The following is a 21,099-nucleotide window of genomic DNA, read 5'->3' as shown; positions in this document are numbered from 1 at the left end:
AGACGTGGCTTCTACCACACATGCTGTCTTTGGGTGGGGGAGCATTTTAATTGCCTTTGCCAAATAAATGATGGCCAAAGATGCATGGACCCAGGCTTCTTAATGGAGTCTTAGTGCTCGGTGGCAAAGAGCGAAGACTTCAGGGCCATTGGCACTCCCTGCACACAGATGGTGCCGCCTGTTCACGACCAGCGCCTGTTGTTGATCGGTGCGTTAAGGGCACCTGTGAAATTAAACAGACAAATGAATTCCCCACCGGCTGCAAAACAGTATATTAGCATTTTATGAAAGATGGCTAAACTGCGACATGCATTAACTGCTTTTAATGCTAAAGGGCAAAGCATTTTGTGGTAGTTAGTCAGAGGTTTGCGCCTGTAAAGTTACTCAAGGAAGCAAAAGATAAGGCTGTCGTCTCGTTGCATTCTCAGCTGGGTGTTGGAGATGTGGTGCTTGTGCAGTTTTGTTAGCCCTTAAGCACATCTAGACCTAATTAACAATCATGTTCCACAGCAAGGTTGTCTTTGGCAAGGATCCAGTCCAACCAATAATTCATTTACCGAACAGTAACACATCTTCCTTGGCAGTAAAGGACTTAAAAGTTCGACATGGCTCTTGCAGGAGCACTTAGCGGTAAGCTACCTAGTGTATATTTTCTCCTTTAATGGCTGCCGTGAATAGCTCTCTCTGCACACTAATAATTAAAATGTCTGCTTCTTCACCTCAGTATGTTTTTAAATTCTAATCTCCTGTTTCCTGTTTATCTTTTTATTGATTTTGGGGGCACCTTTGGTAGCGGGAAGTCACTGCTTTTATGTTCTTGTACTGCATTTTCCAGTGATCCCTTTGAAACTGTGTCACCAGTTTTCTGACTGGACTGACAGCAGCTCCCTTAATCTCACACAAGCGAACATGAAATGAACCACTGACACTAGTGAGGCAAACACAAAGACAGAATTTAAGATGGTGTCTAAGAGCGACCATGCCCACAGAGACACAGTAATATCTACACTGCATTACTACATTAAACATGGCGACCTGATAACTATTTCATGATATTATTGCCGCAGACATGCTACATTTGCCTCAGATACTTAACCAATAATAACATCACATCAACTAAAGGCATCTGCTACTTAGCAGGTTTGCCACTGGAGCTACTGTACATTAGCACTTAGCAATACATCTAAATAACTGCATCTCAATCTAGGCACTCATCCAGAATAATAATGTAAGTCACCGTGGACTGCAGCTAATAAATGACAGTTCAACCAGTCCAAGAGGAAAATATTTGCATCACTCAGTCACCATCTCATTTTTTCATCGTCTTCGAAAGGCAACGCTGATGTTGACTCTTCCTTAAACTCAAAGACATCTTGCTTTTTTGCCTCCCTCTGAGAAAATAATGTTTCCCTGTACTTTAAGTGTGGGCTTGTGCAGATGGCGCTCTGTTCTTCATCCCCTCAGCCTTGGTTACTGCCTCTGCTCATACTAGCTACACAGTTGTTCTTTTATTTGTGCCAGCACTAACTGCAAGGCAGAGGATTTTTCACCAGGAAACAACCACCCGCCCAGGACTGGTTATTATAAAAGTCTGCAAATGCTGTTCTGTTAGTTAGGTGCAGTTTAAAACTATAACTGCTGTGCATTTCGATGTTTAACCCTCCATTTGAGCTGCAGTGAAGGAGGACAGGTAACATTCACAGATCATTCACAGATGTACATTCTTCATGGATGTCTCTGCTTAAATGTGCTCAGTAAGCAAATGGGAAAACAGAATTGATGATGGGGGACCAAATGTTTTCTTAATTGAATATCCTCATCTTATTGTTATTATTATAATCAGTCACATCTGGTAAACGGAGGTCTGAGCATTATACCAGATTTTGTTCCTCTAAACAAAATTGTCTTCGGATGTATGGCAGAACCTGGATGTACAAATCCTTTTGTTGCGAGCTGTGTGCAGGCAGTCCTACGGTTGAATCAATAGTAATTTAACTGTGAGTTATAGCTGGATATGTGCATATACTGGACAGCGTGAGCACAGTATGATTCTGGTGTGTTTACTCAATGAGTGCTGAGTCAACAATAATGACACAGCATTTTCTTTTCTTTCTTCTTCTCCCCCTCCCTGTCTCCCTCTTTGGGATTTCTCTGTTATTTTTCTTCTCTTGATCTCATTACATCATGACTTAAGGGCTGTATTCATTAAAGTTTAAAAGTACAATGCACTCCAAAGTCACTTGCGGTGAATAACACAGGCCCCGTTAGTCTGTCTGAAGCTGCTCGCTCTCTCCGTCTCCATGTCCTCGCTCTTTTCTGTCTTTTTGTTTTTCTGTGCAATGATGAGGACCTGGGAGTGCCACTTTCTTTCATTCGCTCTGCCTCTCTTTCACCAACGAGGCGTACCGCTGAGAAAACCTGCCGACGCTCGTAGCGGCGCGCAAGCTGCAGCGCCTTCCACAGAGCCCAGATGTTGAGAGTGGCAGTTGACTCTTGACGACTCATGCTCCCGTTCTTTAATTAAACTTTGGGAAAGTTGTTTTCCTTTCCCTGTGTGAGCTGCACTGACAATGCCTTTTTATATGTGGCAGTGAATGTACGGCTCTTTGATTGTTGTCTTCCTTCTTTTTATACCTTGGCCCTCAGCAAATAATCATTTTACCCCTCAAACAACAGAACTCGACTCATCAACTGAGGCTGGTTTAGGAAGATAAACTTACATAACACAGCCCTGGGAGCAAAAAGATGGTAAATAAATCTCTTTAAATGGAGGCTGACAGAGTTTCCGGCTGTGTGCGGTCACAACTGATCTAGCTGAGTGTGACAATTTCATACCTCTGCTTTCCTGCATTGCCTTAGTCTCACATAGCCAGACCAGATCTCCACACTTCGCGTCAGCGCTGGAGAAAGGTCTGGCTGAACCCATTATCATTCTGGTACAGGGGGGAAAACGCTCTGGCTTGTTTGTATTTCTTTAACCAATCACAATCCTCTTTGGCGGCGCTAAACCCAGGATATAGGAGAGGAGAATTTCAACTGAAATAGTTGGCCAATGGCAGACTTATACCAACAGCCTACATCCTGTGAGCCAAACTAGCATTTCCTAAACAGTTTGGTCTACTTCCAGTTTTTTGGGTGAAACATATGATAATACCTGTTTTTTGTTGTAAAGAGGAGCAATATGATTCTCATGTGACTTTGCTGTCTTTTTCTAAAATCGTTTTCTGAAGACACAAAAGTATCAGTTTCCTGATTCTGCTTTTCTTTGACTCGATAGCTGTCATAGGGATAGGTACATCTTTCTAAGCATTAACAACTGCCTGGCAATTGATGTTCATCTAATTAAATCCAGAGACTATTTGGCCTGTATGTTTTCTTATTTCTCCTCCAACTCTTTTAGTCCGTCTCAAAACTGCAGAAAAAGTTAAGTCCAATTACATGGCATCAACTGTCAGCGTTTGGAGAACAGATACATGAATCTAGTTATTAATCATTGGATGTCATCTTTGGGAAACAAAATGCGTGCGGTGATGAATTATTGATATGATCCTAGAGATAACACGCACTCTAATTGCATGTCATCATTACCAGGTTGAAACCAGTCTCCATGTCCCCTTAATGTGATTACACATTCATAATTGTGCTGTTATTAGCCTAGTTTATTATTCACAACAGCAAAGCCCACTAATTGGCATGGGTCTGCAGCATGTTGTCACTCATTCTCATTATTAGGTATGTACAAGGTATGTTTGAACTTTATATTCATTTTTTTACTTATGAATATATGGCTGTGGTCTTGTTGTTTGCTGTGGGAGCTGGATACTTACACATGCTCTGTGGAGGGTTATGGATTTTGAATAATGAACACGCCAAGCGAAATGTTGTTGCACTTTTTTGTCCCACTTGCATGGTGATGTTTAGTCAGATGGATGGTTCTTCAGGCCTCATGGCAAAGGTATCTTGAAAAGTAATTGCAGTAATTCTATCATTTCTTCTGTGGATATTCACGTTCAACAGAGGGTGAACCCTAAAAATTTTGGTTGCCAAAGATTTTGGTGTCAGATCAGAAAACGCTTCTATGTGTTTCAATCTGGAGGGCACGGACAAATACTGATTTTGACATATATTTTGGAGGACTTGTTGGATGTGTCCGGCGCACAGAAGTCAATTGACACAGCGCTCTGTGACAGGACCGTGATGCACTGTAGAGTAGTAAACTCACCAATATGTTTTTTGTTTGGTTTCACACTTTTATATTTTGGGATGTAACTGTCATTGCCTCTGTGGTGCTAGCGAGGCTTCAGATTGTAGTCTTGTTTTCTTCTCACTTGTTGTGAAATGAGGATGCAGATATATTATTTCTAGCCGCCATTTTCACTTCATTTGGTTTCTCTGGAGCGGGTACTCCAGTCTCCCGGGAGCCTCTTTGCTATTATTTTCATATATTATAGTAAGGTCCCATTCCCCTCATTCTTTAATTCCTTTTTGTCTCCATCAGACCTCAGTTGTTTTTTTCTACTGTAGATGTCCTCATCCTCAGCTCTCTTACCTCGCTCCGAACCCCCCCAGCTCCTCCCTTTATCTCCATCATCCCTCACTCTCTCTCTCTCTCTGGTTCACTAACCACCCACCCTTCCACCCTCCTCGCCATATCTCCCCACCTTTCCCCTCACCCTCCCCACCTCCCCTCTCTCACACTCCATCACCAGCTTCTTATCTCCCTCTCTCTCTCTGCATTTGCATCACCCTCACTTTTCCCTCTCCCTTCCTCTAACTCTTTGCCAACATGAACTCACTTTATACTCTCTCTCTCTCTCTCTCTCTCTCCACTCTGTGTGGGTCTCTCTCTCTCTCTCTGCGTCCCTCTGAGGCATGTTTAATTAAGCGTAGGGCTATGTGTCAGAGAGAGGGAGAGAACTAATGCTATCTGGAGCACCAGGCATGTCTAGGCAGAGTCTCCTCTTCCACTCCTCCTCCTCGCCTCCTATTTTGTCTTCTCCTCCTCAGCCCCCCCCCCTTTGGCCTGGGCCAACCATAATTACCCTGCTCATTAGCAGAGGGAAGAGGTAGGGGGGAGAGGGGGAGCCAACAGGGGAGTAAAAGAGGACAAGAGGAGATGAACAAAGGAGCAGGGGAGGACAGGTGAGAAGGTAGGAGGAACACCTAAGGTTGTCCTTTAGGGCTGTGTGTGTGGAGAACAAGCTGGATAGTCAGAGGAGGTCAGAGGCTGCAAACTTAGGGGGCTTTTTAGAGTATTTAGTAGCCTGATTAGATAGAGCAGGAGCATCAACCCTCCCAGACAGAAACGTTCAAGAGTTAGAGCGCTTATATGCTTTTAGACATGTTCATGTGCATGTGGCACCCCACGTGTCACGTGTTTCTGTGGAGCTTTGGATGTGTGATTCATTAGGAGTTAATGCCACATGTCTGCAAGACACAATAAACCACATGGACAGGGGGCAGTGTACAACCATGCAGTAACCTGTCTGAGTGTCGCCATGTTTATTTATGGCAACATTGCGTGAAGTAGAGAGCCAAAGTCCTGACGTCACGTCCGGGCTAGCCACTTAAGCATTTTTCTGGTGTTTACTTGTGTCCATGTTCTAAGACAAATTGGCATTCACTTTTTTAGTTATTTGTGTATACGATGGAACAGAACCTGGATGTTGTGATTTTGCTTCGGCTATCCAGAAGAAGTTTCTCAATGTTTTCGGCATTGGCCAGGGAGGATTTAGTGCTGATCTGCCCCCTAGAGGATGCACTTTTTAATCCTTCAGGTACTCAAACAAAATACGCAGGCGAGTATGTGAACAATGCCGCTCACATCAGAGCAGCTTGTTAACACATATGTGTTGTTAAAAAGTATATCACCGCTTGTAGAGTAGGAACAGAATTGAGAATTATCGCTATAATGAAAGGTGTACAGAAAAGTAGGAAAGCTTCAGTATCATATTATGCTAAATTTTCGCATGCTTTGCCAAAGCCTACATGTGTTACAGAACAGAGTCCTGGCTGGTGTCAGGTGTGTTGATGCACAGACCTTACAAGCTTACTCTCTTGTTTGTCCAGGCAAGGTTCCAAGAGAGCAGGTTCATCTGGCCCACATGTTGGGAGCTCTTTGGCTATTTGGCCTCCTGTGTGCAGATTGGCTCGGATTACACGATGACTTGTTTTCCCTTCCTTTTTAGTAAAATTAGTAAGCGCTGGAGAATTCTATTTTAGAGGTGTGTTGTTTAAACACATCTTCAGATGGGAGGCCTCAAAAATTCCCCTTCGTCAGGTCTTTTGAGTTTGCAGGCTCCTTTGATTCATTTTCGTTTGTCATTGAGGGACCATGACAGAAAAAGAAATGTCAAATTTAAAATATACAGTATGTCAAAATGTGTTCAAAGTGAGTCGAGCGTAACTCAGCGGAGTCTTGTAATGCGCCTGTCTTTTATCTTGGGGAAAGAACAGTGCTCCTCTTTTCTCCTCCGCTTCCCTTTCTCCCTTTATTTCTCGTTTATTACCATGCATGTATCATCTCATGTCAGCCTCAGCTCTCTGTGCACCTTTCTCTCTGCTTTTTGCTCTCTCCCCTGAGCGCTTTCCTCCTGTTCCCCTTTCTGTCCCTTAGCTCTATCCTATGCAGTTTTCCTAGTCTTTATTAATATTCCCTGGTTCAAATCAGATTCATAATAATGGCAAGTAAAATAACATTCAGCTCTTGTCAGTTCTTAATCCTATTCATTCCTCTAGTTGTGCGCAACATGTTTTACTCCTAGAAGCTACACTTTAGATGACCTCTTTGAATGAATGTTTTGAGCAACAGGGGTTTCCTTTCAAAGAAATCCACATGTAGGGAAATGTGACTGCTCACTAATTCAGCCCGCATTGTCCTTTACTTAAAACTAGCAACAACATAAGAAGTGCTTACACACTTCAAGAATTAGACAATTCCAGGGTAGAAAATGGTTGAATATTAAAATTTTATAAGGATATCCACCTAAATACCACACCGAAACCCTCCAGAGGGTACATCCGCAACAACAATCTGATATTTGATATTATTTGGTATTTGACATTTTAAATTCAGATCAGGACACACTGCAGACCTTCTAAACATCCTGCACCAGAAGTGCAAAAAAAACTCCCTATAACTAGGATAGCATTTGTGTGTCATCAAGGCGGAATAATCAACAGGACAAAACAGGCTGCTGCCCCAGATCTCTAAGGGCCCTAAAAGCCCCAGGTGTGTCAATTAGCTGCACCTAATTTGATAAATTGAAAATTGTTGTAGGAATTTGCATCAAGATACAAGGACTTAAAGCAGGTCCAGCATGGTTAGCTAATCTTGTGGCCCTGTGTTGTAGAGGGACCCTGTGTCAAAATCTAGTGTTAAGACCTTTGCTAGTTTAGTTTATATTGTGCTCACATTTCTAAATAAAGTTGTCCATGATCTAATTGACACACAGAAAACCTGGGGTCAGATTGTATTATTCCAGCACATGAGTACTGGTTGGTCCCCGAGTCTCTGGGCAAATAATTAAGCGGCCATGTATACTGTGGTTTGCTGTGTGCACTGTACTAAACACTGGGAACTTGGAGATGACAGGGTTCATACGCAATTCATAGTGGGCAGGAGGGACAGTATTTGTGGCTGCAGCATTAGAGGCCCAACAACGATTTAATCCACTAACAGGCTAATCCAGCCATGTGTGACATAGACGGGAATATCCAGACACATTTGAAAACATTATGAACTATAGTCAAACACAATGCTCCGAAGCTTCCCTTAAGCTTGTCCTGTCAGGCCAAACCATTGGAAATTCACCATCTTCAGTAATGGCGAGGTCAATATGTATTTGTATGCTGATGACTTCATTCTGTGTACATGAATGGGAAGGCTGATAGTTGGAACAGGCACCAAATTAAAACACTCCTTTAAACCATCAAACTGCAAGTCCATGATGCTCCTGAGAGAGAGGGTTCCTTTAAAGCTGGAGCTGCACCTCGTTGGTCACCAACATCTGAGTCAGGGCAGGTCAGAAAAGTGGCTGCATTATTCTTCAAGTGCTGAGTCACAATCTAAAAGCACAGGTCTGCAGTGTCATGGAGTGTGGCACGCTCATCACTGCCCCATTGACCTCCGAGATATGTCCCTCTTTAGGTGCCCACATGTCCACAACCACACTTATATCATATCTTTCTCATTATTTCTGTGAGCCTGTCCTAGATGTAAAGGCATAAAGACGACAGGTACATTTTGCTGATTACATGCAAGGTGGGCTTCAGATGACAAGCAAACTGCTCTTCCAGGCCAGTGAGCTTGTTTGATAAATAACATGCATGTCTCCAGGCACAGAATACAACAAGGTACGAAAGCCTTAGTAGATCTGGCCCTGTGAGTGTCTGTTTATCAGTCCAGAATGGTGATTTCTGATTGGCATTTACCCTTCTAACGCAACACAAAGTTGACTGATAGTTAGACTTTAGCTGTCTGAACCAGCCAGAAATAATTGTTTCACATCAATGCCGAGATCCTGTGTGGGAAAACCTGATAACACTGCATTAATGTGTTGAAATAGGCTTTGTGAGAGAGAAAGAGAAAGTGAAAGTGTAGAGAAAGTGGGGTTTTCAGGTCCCTTGTGCACTTCAATAGCTCAATATAATCAGTAGCTTTTCTTTGTTGTGTTTGTTTTATATTATCCAGGAGTGTTATTATTGCATTCACATAGGAAGCTTTCATGATCAGTGCTGAGCGGTAAAATATTAGTTAAATATTTAATAGCAACTATTGTAGCACCAAAAAATTATTATTTAAGTTTCAGTTATACTAGTTCTACTTTCAATATAACGATTATCGCCCATTCTGCATGTTAAACTGAGGCTAAATAACTCAAAAGTTAGACGTCACCCCCTCTTAATGATTTATTTTCATCATAATTAATTTTCATTCTGTCAGTTGATGTGAGCGTGCACTGAAGTGCTGTAGTTTGGATGAGAAATTGCAGAAAAGTTGTCTTTCTCTAGGAGGGAGTATTCCCAGCTCTTTGATTTTATCGAGCGATGGGAAGAACATAAATCTCCTGCACTTACTTAAAGCAGAGAAAAAATGTAATCGACAGTTTTTGAGGTGTAACGAACAGGTAATATAGAGTCAAAGTAATTCAAAGCAGTGCCATAACATTCAAAACCACTGTCCTACAGCTGTATTGTATACTTAATAGGATTACACCAGTACTTGTATCACAGAGCTCTGTGCTATTAACCTTTCCTCTCCAGGTTTCCTTTAATAAGGGCAAAGTGGGCGTCCCTCATGAAAGACGAGCCAGTGTTGCAGTGTTTTCAGCCATTGTGATTTTAATTAGAGGAATTTGGCCGCGGTCGACATCATCAGATCCTCTCATTTGTAATCTGAGTGAGTTGGCCGGGGTTGACGAGCTGACGTCCAAGACTCAATCGGACTCTTTAACCCCTCTGACTAGACAGATTTTGTTCGACTCACCATCTCGGGCAAAACACGATGCTGCAGGAATTATGTTTCAATGTGCATGAAACCAGACAAATCGGACAAAACACCATTACAGTAAAAAGAACAGTGAATATACTGTATATATACATACAGTCAGTATTATTCAGGTGTTCTGGAGCCTCACATTTTGCCAAAAAAAAACACATTTTGTGACTTAAATACAATATCTTTAAATTCAAAGAGTTTTCAATACACAGAAAGTGTGACAGAAGTACATTTTCTACAATTAAAAGACTACAATGAGCAGATGGAACTTGGCCTGTATAGCTTGTTTTGTAAAGTTCAGTCCTGGTCAATCAACAGACCACTCAGGAACTGTTCCAGTCAGTGGGTTTGAACTAAAGATAAAATGACTGTTCTTGCTGTGCGCTCTATAACAGTCATACACCTAGTCTCTTCCAGCACTTCACATGGCGGGGGGTCAGTCAGTGCCACGGGGGGGCTGCAGCGCTCTGTGCCTGGGCGTGCCATCTCAGGCGAGTGGCAGGCTTTCACCACGTGGACCACCTCTACTTTATTAGATTAGACTCTGGCCCTCCTCGGGTTTGTAATTGCATTTGCCTGATGCTGTGTATTTAAGAATAGAACGGCCTCGGTCCCTGTGGCCCTCCCCTACCTGATTTCCCAGGTGCCTCCAGGGGGAGCAGACCAGCGCCAGCCCCGGGATAAGAAGTCGTCATGACAACCAGGAGGCAACTGGTGAGGGGAAAATGGAAAGACCTACAGTAGTTTTCCTTTCTCTCTCTCTCTCTCTCTGTGACTTTGCACTTTCTTTCCTGGTGGATTTCTTCTTTGTTAGTCATTTTTTTCACGTCTGTGAGGCAATTCACTTTGGTTCATCCCTTGTTCTTGTTCTGAGGGACAAAAAAGCAGCAAGTGTTTCTTTGTGCTGGGTCTCCCTGGGAGCGAGAAACGAAGGGCTGTCGAATGGGGACTCGTATTTCATCCTGTCCATAATTTATGGAGAGACTAGGTTTAGGAAGGGACATGGCGCTAACATGGGGGATGCTTGTCATAAACATCCCCCATGAGTCATAAGCAACTGGAGGGGGTACAAATCGATGGTGACACATGTTTCTGTTAGCTACACAGTGCACTTGATGCCATTTTCCCATCTTGAGCATTTGCAGATAAGCTCCCATTAAGTGTCATTATGTGTCAGTGATACTATGTGGCAATGTTTAGTTGTCTGTTTGAGGCCACTGCTGGGCTAGTTAGGGTTTTCTGCTGGCATGCTAACAGCTAATAGCCAATGTGACTTAGCAGATCTTGGAAAAAGCCCTACTATGCAGGGTTGGAACTTGACCTCCTTCAGCCTGCCCTTCTTTAGTGAGACAGCAGGTTTTACTGTATATGGCGTGGGACAGTGACACTCTTTTGAACTGGGAGTTGCACCAGCTGGGGGTAGTATATCATAAAGCACAACCTGTCTGCTAATCACAAATTACAGTCAGCCTCTCTGCTAGCCCTGATCCAGCCCTCTCCACAGGGAAGCCAGGGCCAAGGAAAAGAATACTAGCTCCTGCCAAGTCCTGCACTACAAGGTGCTTATAAATCGGCATCCTCACAGATAGGTCAAGGTTTTGATTTGGTCGTGACCTTAGTTCATAAATCTGAATGATGTAGGGGCCTTGGTTAAAAGGCTGCTGGATCAACTCTCAGATGGGACACCCCTCCCTTGCTTTCTGTCTCTTTCTCTTCTTCTCTGACTCTCTCTCCTCTTCCATCTCTCCCAACCTCACGTGCCTTTTTCAGTCCCCGCTGCAGTCTCAAGTCCCCGGAGCCTCTATAACGGGCAGAGAGAGAGAGAGAGAGAGAGAGAGAGAGAGAGAGATGGCGAGGGGGTGAAACAGGCAATCAATAAATCAATATGTTTTGCGCCACTAAGCTTGGGTAAGCTCACTCTCTCAAAGCTGCGCGTGCATGTACACACACACACGCACACACACACACACAGACATATATATACTCACTTACCATCACGGCAAATTTCTTTCAACACACACACATACAAACAAACAAATGAAGGCCCAGGACAGAATGTCCCTTGCCAAAAGACATTTTGTTGTTTTAGGGACTTTCTTTTTTTCTCATTCTATTTCCTGTTTTGGATCATTAAGCCATTGATTTTTGTTTCAACGGGTAAGTGGTGGTGGGGACCCCCTGGGAGCCGGCTGAAAACCTCAACAGAGTGGCTCCAGCAGGAGTTTCTCTAGTTGTGACAGGCTGCTCCCATGGGCAAGTGGGCCCTCTTAGCTCTGCAGGGGAGAAACTATCGCCTGAGATCAGTCATTCTGCCTCAGCATTCCCAGGCACTCCTCCATAAGAGTATTCACTTGGATATCTATAGATTTCTTCTCGCTAAATGTCCCTACAACCACTGGAAGTACAAACTTGTGCATTTAGTTATAGATTTGGATTCTGGTCCTCGCAGAAATTCTTGGAAGTATACAAATGGTCAGTTCTCTTCATGGATTTTAAAGGATGTAAAAAAAGTTGGCTGGAGCATCTGCTTTCCTATCACTATGTCCAATATTTTTAGGTCCGTGGGGGCGGTGAGGGTAGAGGAGAGAGCTGGAGAGATACAGTGAGATACAGTAGCAACCCTGGCAGACCAAGATTCAGTTGGCCAACAGCCAGCAAGATATTACAGTCAGATATATAGTAACACAGATGGATGCACTCAGCCTAAAGAGGCTGACATATTGGCCAGCGCTGTCATAAGAATGACATAATACCTATCCTGACAGGTAATGAAAATAAAGGCCGCTCCACCGCAGAGTTGCATAAGCGCTTTAACTTTAGCTCATACAACGTAAAACATTACCCCTGACATATGGGATATCCCGAGGGGAGTTTTCAGAGTGGTTGGATGTTAAAGGTGGAGGTCTGACAATTGGAAGTGGTCCCCTAACATGCCGTAGATGTAACTCTTGATTTCATCACTCACAACCAGAGCATCCAGTGCGTCCTCCTGTGTGGCTCCTTGATGTAGAGATATTATTCTGCATTTCATTAAAATGCATCTCAGTGACCCGCGCTGAATCTGCCTGCTCTCCGTCAGAAAACGCAGGCATACATATCCATCCAACTTTCTTTCTCAGAAACCACAAAAGCCATTCAAATATGTGGAAAGTTGTAACAATGGTGAACTTTTTATAATTCCAAAATTGTGATATGTCTCGTATAGCAGGCAATTACTGGTCATGTCGGTGGTGTGAGCTACTGACAGTTTAGATATTTTTAAACACAAAGGGAAGCACAAATAAAAAACATTTAAAACATCTCACTTTCTATTACATTTCTGTACACAGTATGTAGTTGAATTTAAAGCCACCATGTGTTTCACCATTATAGCAAAATGCATCCCTTGGGTGGTTGGATCACCTACTCCAGAGTATCTTGGGTGCATTTTACACATGCACTTTTATGCAGTTAAGCTCAGTCTGGACAAAATCCAAGTTGATTTGAGTCATTTAGTGCCAGATGTGAAAGGGGTCTGTTTCACATGATGAGATAAATGTGAAAAACTAGCTGTGTTTTGGCACCATTCCTGCAAAGTACATCAAAGCATAGGACTGAATTAATACCAAGGGAGCAGGGCATGTTAGCAGAAGCTCCTCTGCTCAAAAACAAAAAAAAACACTCTGATGCCATGCAGTGGGGGAATACTTAACTTAACTCAGTGATGAGGAACCGTGTGGCATAAGGAAATTTTAAAGTGAGACTATGCAATTTTGAGAGACAAAATAACGTCTTCCTACAAATGAAAAGTCGAATTTCTAAGAAATAAAACACACCCTTGCTCATTTGGGTACACCCTTACTTGGTCTGGTATGACCAGTAGCTAATGATGGCTAATGCTAGCTAATGTTTGCTGACTTAATTATCTTCTGCTACAGCCACACTATATTTTAGCATGTCATAGATTAGCAGGTCACTGGTTTTGTCACAAAAGTAAAATAGGGACTAAACACAACATGTTTATTGGATGTCATGCTAGAAACACAATGTTTAACACAATGCCGTAGCAGCAGTGTATTTAACTGAGCAATAGTACGTTTTATTGCTTATGACATCAACTTTTCATTTGCAAGAATAAAAAAGTTTCCTTGTTACATATGCTACTAATGATGCCTTCAAAGACCAAGTAAACTTTGACCCCTTGGTTTGACAGCATAATAAGTGAAAGTAAGACAATAAACACTACCAAAATAAACCAGATGGCAAAAAAAAGAAGGAACATAATCTTCCTTCGACAATGTTATCCTGCCATTTCCTTCCTCCCCTTCTTCATTCAGGTCTTCTCCCCTCCTCTTCCTGTCCCGGTCTCCTTCTGTTCGAAAGGAAAGGCAGCTGGAGATACTTTACAGGTTCAATTTGAAGGAACTTTTCCTCCATTAATAATGAAATCGTATTCCCCTCTCCTCCCCTCTTTCTCGCTCCCCCCAGGAACGAACCTGGTGCTGCTCTGTTGCTGCTACTTAAAACTCTCTCTCACACTTAGTTTCTCAACTCTCTTCTTCTTATCCTTAGCTAAACCCTTCAAGTTTGCAGGAGGAAAGAAACAGGGGGCTCTGAGAAATGAAACAGATGTAAATGAAGAAAGAAAGACAGTAAAAGACAAAGAGAGAGAAAGAAACCTGTAATGGAGAATTAGAAGAGAAAAGGTAGAGAATAAATGTTTCATACTGTAAGCAAAGTTCAATTTATTTTTCACTGCTACATTCACTTTCATGGTCACCAATTCATTCTTTCTTTCTTCCTTTTCAGTCTTGGCTTTTTCTCATATGTGGAATTGCAGAGGGAGCAAGCTTTTAACATTATTACAGGCCACTGAATAGCTGAAGCCATCAGTGTGAATATAGGAATGAAAGAGAGTAATAAAAGACAAAGATGAGAGACAGATTGACATTTTGGCCGTTGTGTCCTTGTCGCTTGACAAAGACAAAATAGTCTTCCTTTGTGCCCTGAGTGTGTTTTGTTGTTGACATAGCGTGCGTATGTGTGTAAGCAGGCTGGTACAGTACATGCAAACATCAGGGCTCACATGTGCGTATGTGTGTACAGCTTCCCATCACGTGCATGTGCATATTTTTGACTCTTAAGTGTGTGGGAGTGAGAGAACATTCACATCGCCCACCTGGGCTCTAGCTGGGAGCCAATAGAGCCGTCTTGCTGAAAAACTCCCTGTTGTTTCTTTGGCGGAGCCTAACAGCCAGATTTGACTGTATCACTTCCTTCTTACTCCTCCTGCTCCTCCTCCACTCTTACTCCTCTCTTCTCCCTCCGATCTGCTCTGTTCCTCTGTTCCCCACCCTCATCTCCTTCTCTCTTCTTCCTCTCTTCCTGCCTTTTCTATATTTAATCAGCCAGGGAGTGTGGAATTAGTGATTATTTGATGGAAATATGCAGGCAAGAGAAAAAGTGTGTGTGTGTGAATGTGTGAGAGAGAGAGAGTGGAAGAGAGAAGAGCTGATCTCTCATCTATCTGTCTGGATCTTCTCATACCCTCCTGTCATTTCAGTTTGGAGAGAGCAGTGGAGTATTGAGGTTATGTATTGCATAAAAGCCCTTGCAGGGTTTTAGTTGGACAGCACAGACATACATGACACCCAGTGGTGGAACAAGTGTTCAGACATCTTACTTCAGTAAAAGTAGCAATACTACAATGTAAAAATACTCTCTTACAAGTAAAACTCCTGCATTCAAACTCTTACGTAAAAGTACAAAAGGAGCATCAAAATACACATAAAGTACCAAGGTATCATTTCAGAATCATATATATTAAATCACTGAAATGTAGTTATTGATGCATTCATGTGTGCATCACTTTAATGTTGCAAATGGTAAAGGTGGGACTAATTTTAATCACTTTATATACAGCTGTGAAGCTCAACCTATAATAATATCATCATGTATTAGTTGATTTATAGTTTGCATTGATAATCTAGATCTGCAAAGAAACTGGTTACTAAAGTTATCAAATAAATGTAGTGGAGTAAAACGTACAATATTTTCTTCTGAATTGTAGTGGAGTAGAAGTATAAAGTAGCAGAACATGCACATACATACATTTTTGGAAATACTCCTATTTGCTCTCTTGTTGTTTGTCATGTCTGTTTGGTAAATTTATCAGGCGGTTAGCTTAGAAACAGGGGAAAAAGCTAGCCTAAGCTAGTCTGTCCAAAGGTAATGAAATCTGCCTTCCAGCACGTCTAAAGCTCTCACTAACACGTTATATCTTGTTTGTTTAATCCATTCAAAAAAGTGTAAAAATTACTAGGTGTGGTTTTACGAGCAGTTATGTACTGGTCTATTTCTTCATCAGGGGCAGGAACTTCCTGACGTCTCAGCCGGTTGCCTGGCAACCTCTCAGTGATGACTTCATGACACGGCGATGTTTTAATACATCCGAACTTTTCATTTACATCTTTTTCTCTGCTTTCAGATCAAATCACTATTTTATACTCATTCAGTTGAGCATGAAATAGGGATTTGATCACTGCTCATAAATTCTACTAGTTAACCAGGTAAACAGTATTCCCTGTGCTGATATGGTATCATGTCAATAACATCACAATTATGATTGTTTGACAAAATAGTTACAGCAGACAAAAGGGTGTTTTCTTATCTTTACACTATCTTAACTTTCCCCACCCACATTAAAACATGATATATATCAGATATATCATCTCATTGAACATTAAATTATGCTTCTTGGGTGTGAACACGACCCAAAAAACATGTTTTCAAATTTGGCCGACAAAGTGTGGACATTTGTTGCTTCTGTAGCTTCTCACTGACTCCTGTTTTTATCTTCCGTTTCTATATGAATTTATATTTTAGTTTTTCATACCTGTGTCTCTCTGTCTGCCTCTTTCCAGTAGGAGGGCAGGCTATTGTGAGTGACAGCTCATTACAACACCATCTCCTCACCCTCTAACCTCATGAGACAGAAACAAGAGTGTGTTTATGTGTGTGTGTGTTGTGTGTGTGTGTGTGTGTGTGTGTGTGTGTGTGTGTGTGTGTGCGTGTGTGTGCATGTGCATGTGCAAAAAATTGCGTGGGCGTTATGGTGCGTGTTTGAACATAAGAGTGGTTGCATTTCCTCGCGGAGTGCATTCATGGTGTGTTTGCCCATGCTGCTATTTGTGTCTATATTTACATTTGCATATGCTGTAAGGTATCTTTCATATGCACAGGGCTTTCAAGTCAGCTCTCAGTCTCTTCTTCTCATACACACACAGACAGTCCAGCGATACGCAGCTCATGAATACTCTCAATTATTTGAAACGTACTCGTCGTCTCTGTACCTCAGTGGTGGCTGGAGAAGAGGACAAAAGTTGTTGGGGGGTTGGAAGTGAAAGCAGTCTGCCCGGTTCAGAATATGACAGCTTTTGAACTTGTTTTTTTTTTTTTTTATACATTAGATAAGTGAAAAGCAAAAACCCAGTGATGGCACGCCAGTACCAGCCATGATTTATGTTCACCTCTGGAAAGAGAAAAGTAGAATTTATGGCTTTCTCGTCTGGCCTAATCTTCACTCCATGCTGCAAAACCCAAAACTCTTCCTCTCACTTACTAACCAACTCTATCACATTTTGTCCTTGTCGGTTTTTTTTCTCCTCCTGCGAGCTTACATACACAGCAGCACCCGTACACACACTTGAAGGTTTGAACACTCCTAATCTCACACATGCAGGTGCACTATGCACACAGCCGCACCCTCGCACACACACAAACAGGGAGCCGCTCAGCCCCTCAGCGACACCTTCACTTCTCTCGCAACAATTTTCTCACACTTCTTTCATTCTCCGTGTCTTCTCCTCTTTCTTCCTCTCGCTGCCTGGCTCCGCACCTCCGCCCTCAACCGCCTCCACATATGGATCCTTTCTTTTTATAGTCAAAGCTATAGTCCCTATGGCAACATCAGAGTTGTTGATTGCCAAGGTGCTGTACGTCTCATTACATAACTATCGCAAGGGGTTGTGTTGTGTGTTTGTGTGTGTGCTCTGCTTCTCACCCCAGCACTGTCCTCTATTAGCAAAGCCTCTTTTTGTGATGGATCAAGCTGTGGTGTGATAATCGATTTGTGTTCAAGGCTTGCAAAAGATTTTCAGTCAGACGTGATGACAAAATTAAACATTTGCACATGCTCAAAATGGAATATTTTATAAGTTGTATGTATATGTGAGAAAGGGACCAATTGTATATGCATCTGTGTGTGTGTGTGTGTGTGTGTGTGTGTGTGTGTGTGTGTCTTATTTGTGAGTCTTTGGTGTGTGAGGATGCAATGTATGTACAAGGGCGCGTCACAGCCAAGTGTGAAGCTCAAACAGGTTTTGACAGGGTAAAATCATTTGGGGGTGCAGATGATGTGCTTTTTCTATCCAGAATCGGTGTGACAACCTAATTTTCAACCGTCGATTCCTATTAAAGTGTTCACGGAAAGCATAAACCCTCTCTACTCTCATCCCACATTGATTCTTATCCAGGTAGAGCACTGACAAGATGGAGGGAAACGGGGGGGGGGGGGGGGGGGGGGGTGCACTGTTTTATGCATTAACTCACTCACTGTGGAAAATATTTTTCACACTCGCGCTCATTTACTGTATTCGACAACAAATCCGTACAGAGGAAGAGGAGGAAGAAGAAGGGAATTAATAAGACGTGGAACAAGAATAGAAAGGAAAAGAGCTCCACATTTGCATTTTAACCTCTCATTCAAAACTCGCTCGAAAGCCGTCCCACTACTGCGAGCGTTCAGGCTGCTTGCCAGTGAAAGAAGGAGAAAGCAGGAGGAGATAAAGAAGAGGTGGGCTGGTGTGAAATGGATCAAACAATGGATGTGAGAAAAGCATAGCTGTTCCCGACCAACTGCAGGCAAAAGAGAAAAGGAGTGGAGGAGGAGTGGGGGTGTGTGATAACTTGCAGCTTTGAAAATGTCTGTGTTTTGTAACTAGTTCATTTTTTTTCTTTCGACAACAGGTCTTCAGAAAGTTGGAGAAAGTGTTTTCAGAGCCAGTTAGAGTGCAAAAGAAATTTCATCAGGAAGCAAAAGAGAATAAATTGTAACACACGCCGTTCCCAAGGTCAAGAATGATCTCCCTCGCTGTGTTTGTGTGTTTATGCCTGTCTATCATTCTCTCTCTTTCATGTTCTGTGTATGCTTGAGCGCCGCGTAAAAGCCATGTTGATGAAGGAATCAGTGATGATCAGAGGGTTGGACAGAGAGGCTTGCCTCCTTTTGTGATCTCTGTGTGTTTCCCTTTCATCTGCCTTTGTGGGGACGTAGTGATCTCGGTAGACACTACTGGGACAGCAGCACCACGGAGCGAGCAGCAGCATATAGAAACAGGCCCGACAAAGATGGGGACTGCATTTTTCATTCACACAGTTGCTCTGAGAGCAATTTCAGGGTTAGCATAGGGGAAGCGTTTCATATTAAATTACTTTAGGATGATATTTGTGGGGCGTGAGGTAATTTATAATGCTACTTCTCCTCTTTTAATAGATCAGTCTTTAAACGTCCACATTTAAAAGCCATTTCAGCAGTAAAAGTTGAGCCTTAAAAATATTTTGCATGCATGTTATTGTTCAGAAGTTTTGGTGCAGTGCTTCATCATCTTGCAACATTTTGAACATAAGGAAATATTGATAAATGAGGGCCAGTGTCTCATTTGCCATAATGCACACTGCAGCCACGTTGTTGTTCTACTAGCCACCTCAGCGCTGCGGTGTAACAGCCAAAGAAAGCACAGTCTGTGCCAATTCATAATTCATCTTCTTTAAATATATTTATTTTGCTCCCGTCCACTCAGCCTGCCTGCAACATGCCACTCAATCCCAGCCCAAAACAACTGGGCCAGGCCGTACCATTGTCAGAAAATACTCCTCTCATCCTTGATCTGACGTGAAACAGATTGCCCATCTCCGTTTGTCTGTAAAGATGAGTAGGGATAAAGGAGAGGAGGAAGCAACAAAAAGAAAGAGATTGGGGGTGTTTTGCTTTATAGTCTCCTTTACCCTCACACACACAGACATTGATCTCTCCGCAATATGTTTCACTTTAACATCAAAAGAGAGGTTTGGTGTTTGGCCATGTGTCAGGATGAAGAACTTCAGTGGAAGGAAAGAGAGAAACTACTCACTGAGATGTGTAGACATTAGTGGAGATTAAACCGGATGGGAATCCAAGTGGGACTGAGGCGTTCATCAACTTTCAAGCTCTTATCAACACTGCTAACCTGAGAGGGCTTGGGACATCACAATGCGTTCTGGGTATTTTAGGGGCAATAGCAGTTGTTTGTTTGTTTTCATATGGTGTAAATGACACAGGTGCTGTTTTTGGCAAATGTCCAGTAAAAAAAAGCAGTCAACAGCATGGAGAGGTCACTGTTAGAGAGGCAGGAAGTGGGCAGTGAATGATAACACCAGGTAGGATTCAGTCTTGAAAAAACAAACTTGATGTATTAGTTTAATGCAGAATTAACTTCTTCCTTCATTCAAGGATTTAGTCTAAATTGAAAGTTAAATTACTATTTGGAAATGAGGACTATATTTTGGCTTGAAATTATAATATTACCATCAAAAAACACAAAAAGTCCCTATGATGTGCACTAAGTTAGCTTAGCTAAGGTTTCAGTAATGCAGCCTGTACTGCTGAGAAAATATATGTGTAGTCTAAAGCCACACAAAGTAAAATGTTTCATTAGCTTTTTGACACCCTACATCTCCAAGCGAAACTACTTCACTAGCCTGAAGCTGGTTGAAACTTCAGCTGAAGTATTTGCCAGTGAAAACAGGCTTTTGCGATCACTGCATAGGACACACCACGTCGACAGCATAAAATATATCTCATACCTAAATAAACAAAAGGCCTGCTCCACTAGCTTAATTTAGTTGCCACTAAAATATTCAGGAGTAAAAATACTTTACTCCTGATACTGTCATGCATATATTGTAGTTACAGAAATATATTTTTAACTGCACCTCATGTCCTATTCAGCACAACTGAATAGGACATGAGCTAGCATGTCATTAGCATTGGGTAAATTTAGTAAATTCCCAGCCTTAATATTGTATACAACAACAACAAGTGATTCTCTGGCTCTGTCTGCTGAAGGACTTGCCGGCTGGAAAAAAAACATTTACTACCAAGATTAGCCTGTGCACTTACAAAAAGAGGATCACTGAGCACGAGGGGAGGCGATGCTATTTGACTGACTGACCTGAATTCTCGCTCCTGATGAACACATTCTGTGCCATGGGAGAAATAACTTTCCTCTGCGCACCAGCTGATTCCAGATCCATTAGTCACATTACGGCACTTTTCTCTCTGCCGTCCGCGGTGGTGATGGTGGTGAGGGTGTGAGCTACCCTTTTTGCTACAGATGTTGTAAAAATACTTCTGTGACTCGAGAGGTTGCAAAAGTCAATAAAATGAAAATTTTACATGTACTAGCTTTGATGGAAATGGGGGGGGGGGGGGGGCATTCCATGGGAGTGTAATGCTTCTGTGAATTAATGTGAAATCAATACTTTTAAAATAGGTTGTCCTCTTTGTGACCACTTGTGAAATC

General features: G+C 42.3%; 1 protein-coding gene across 8 annotated transcripts in view; it reads left to right on the top strand.

The window, feature by feature from the left end:
• The window catches only part of celf4 (CUGBP, Elav-like family member 4), a 74,824-nt gene that overhangs the window by 36,032 nt on the left and 17,693 nt on the right, over positions 1-21,099 (top strand). The window lies entirely within an intron of this gene.

The sequence above is a fragment of the Enoplosus armatus genome, chromosome 3 (assembly GCF_043641665.1).
Source record: "Enoplosus armatus isolate fEnoArm2 chromosome 3, fEnoArm2.hap1, whole genome shotgun sequence".
Lineage (NCBI taxonomy): Eukaryota > Metazoa > Chordata > Actinopteri > Centrarchiformes > Enoplosidae > Enoplosus > Enoplosus armatus.
The sequence above is the reverse complement of the archived record's forward strand: the minus strand, read 5'-3'. Positions and strand labels throughout refer to the sequence as shown.